At 37.8% G+C, this 2,908-nt stretch overlaps 1 non-coding gene across 1 annotated transcript; it reads right to left on the reverse strand.

The window, feature by feature from the left end:
* Positions 1–2,482: 2,482 nt before the first annotated feature.
* Positions 2,483–2,589, reverse strand: LOC127133034 (small nucleolar RNA R71). The gene has a single exon (XR_007807031.1). It is a non-coding gene; the product is annotated as a small nucleolar RNA R71 (small nucleolar RNA).
* Positions 2,590–2,908: the final 319 nt, after the last annotated feature.

The following is a 2,908-nucleotide window of genomic DNA, read 5'->3' on the forward strand; positions in this document are numbered from 1 at the left end:
AATTTGATACTCTGTTAATGGAGGTTTTGAGGGAGAAAGTTAGATGTTGATTGGGGCCTTTTTTAGCGCGCTTGGACACCGAGACACCTTCACCTATTTATAAGGAAGGTGTCTGGATGGTTTTTGGGGCAAATGATGAAGGTTTAAGCAGAATGGACATGTGAGTGGAAGGTGGCTTGGAGTTGACTTGGGGAATAATAACACTGAAATTTATCGTATTTTCGACTCCGATTTCCCATGCATTCTAGTTTTTTTATTGTTATTTTGTTGTGTTATTGCTATGTTTTCCTTTGTTTTCAGGTTTTTACTTTAATCGGAGCCCCGATCGAGAAAAGGAGTGAAAAAGAGCTAAAATCCCTAAAATTCAGCATTTTGTACTTGTGGCTTACCCCATGGCTGGCGCCATAGACCTTGCCATGACGTGTCCAAGCTCAACCTCCCTCAACTGCCACGTTCCCCACTACTTCCACTAAGGCGCCTCATATTGGCCTTGTGGCGGGCGCCACAAGAGGAAAAGTTTTCCCTTCCCATTTTCAAGTTGAAGGGCATCCTTGTCATTTCCATCTTTTTACTTACTTATAAATAGAAACTCGAAATCACTTTTACAATCATCCAAACATAGAACAGAGGCAAACTCAGAGCAACTTTGTTTCACTTAGGCATATATTCAGTATTTTAAAGTGGTAATCGCTTCGCATTGGAGTGTTACCACAATTGTGTAATCGAGTCTGTGATAGAGTCTGTAATCGAGTTTGGAACACTTTGGAAGGAAGTTAATCCTGCCGCCATTTTCATTTCCGCTTTGCAATTTACTCAACCCTCCGATTGGAGCAGGTTTTTATTACTTGTCTTTATCTTATTTATTTTCCCGCACTCGCTTTACTTTATTTATTTCCTCGCACTCGCTTTAAATTATTTATTTCCTCGCACTCGCTTTAAATTATTTATTTCCTCGCACTCGCTTTACTTTTATTTATTTCCTCGCACTCGCTTTAAATTATTTATTTCCTCGCACTCGCTTTAAATTATTTATTTCCTCGCACTCGCACTACTTTTATTTACTTTTCGCACTCGCACTACTTTTATTTACTTTCCGCACTCGCACTACTTTTATTTAAATTAATGCACTTTTACTTTACCATGTCTAACTAAATTTATAAGGTTAGAATGTAAGGATCGTAATTGAACCGATAATCCGTACAATTGTTCGTAGAAACACTTAAGGGCTATTTTAACTTTCAACTTAAGTTTTCTCGCACTTCAATTCTGTTGGGTAAGATCGAAAGCCGTCCAACGTATATCTAAACTTAATTGTTTTTAACTATTTCAAACACAGCGAAAGAGCTTTGTTTAGTTCATTACGAGATTTTAACTTAAGAATAAAAGAGATTTTATAACTGTTTTCGGACGCGTTTATAAGTTTAGAGTCTGGTTCGTAAGAACCTCTTTTGGTTAAGAAATCCAGGTTATAATACTTTTCAACTTAGTCAAGATACTATATTTCTTAAAAATAAGTTTACTACTCTAACGCAATGCGCGCCTTTTTATAAGTGACAATAAGAGGGTTTGATTAGGGAGTACAACTCGGTTCTGAATACGCGAAAGCGATAGTTCCCGTTAAATTAGTTCTTCTCAAAGTAGAAAACATTGCCCATAAGTAGTTCTATTCGCAAGTACTTGGATTATTAATTGATTATGTGAATTACATTTGACCCTGTCTTTATTAATTAAACTTTATTCAATACTTTACTTTTCACTGCACACTTTAAAAACACCTATTTTGATTGCCTTTGATAAACACCATAACAATAAATAACGATAGATTAACACTTGGTCTCTGTGGATTCGACAATCTTTTATATTACTCTGACGCGTTCGGATACTTGCGAAAGCACACCATCAAGTTTTTAGCGCCGTTGCCGGGGACCAATTTCGTCAAATTTCATTTCCCTATTGTTATATCGTTTAGACTTAGGCTATTTCCCGCCGGTCAATGCAAAGAACTCGCAGCACCAGAAGTTTAAGCTTAGTATACCCTCTGGCGGAACCTGAACGTTACGCTCGTGCACGTTTATTCTTTCGTAGAATTAAGAGAACTATGGCCGAAGATCAAAACCAAAGACCTCTTAAAGATTTCGCTCAACCATCAAATGAGGAACCTAGTTCTAGTATAGTAAACCCAACCATCCCAGCTAATAATTTCGAACTTAAACCATCCATGTTGCAACTAGTGCAACAGAGACAATTCGCAGGTCTCGCTACTGAGAACCCAAACCAACATTTAAAAATATTTCTTCAATTAGAAGACACTTTTAAAACCAATGGAGCTTCTCTTGAGGCAATACGTTTAAGATTATTCCCTTTTTCCCTCATAGATAAAGCACTATCATTGTTAGATTTCCTTCCACCCAATTCCATTATGACTTGGGATAACCTTAGAAGAGTTTTTCTTTATAGATATTTTCCCCTGAGTAAAACCGTCGTTCTTCGAAATCATATAACTAGATTTACCCAAAACCAAGGAGAATCGTTGTTCGAAGCTTGGGAGAGATATAAAGAGTTGTTATGAGCATGCCCACATCATGGTTTAGAAAATTGGTTAATCATTCAAACCTTCTATAATGGACTTCACTATAACACAAAGATGACCATCGACGCTGTCGTAGGCGGTGCTCTGATGAACAAACCTTATCCTGAAGCTAGTGCCCTCATTGAAGATATGGCTCAAAACCATCAATCATTGGGAGTCGAACGAGCGACAGTTGAGAAGAAGGAAGCCCAAGGAGGAGTGCATGTACTAAGCTCTATAGACATGATGCAAGCGAAAATGGACACATTATCCCTCAAAGTCGAACATATGTGCATAAACCCGAATACTGTAGTCGTAGTTTCGTCGGATTGTGAGATA

This window comes from Lathyrus oleraceus, chromosome 3 (genome assembly GCF_024323335.1).
Source record: "Lathyrus oleraceus cultivar Zhongwan6 chromosome 3, CAAS_Psat_ZW6_1.0, whole genome shotgun sequence".
Classification (NCBI taxonomy): Eukaryota; Viridiplantae; Streptophyta; class Magnoliopsida; order Fabales; family Fabaceae; genus Lathyrus; species Lathyrus oleraceus.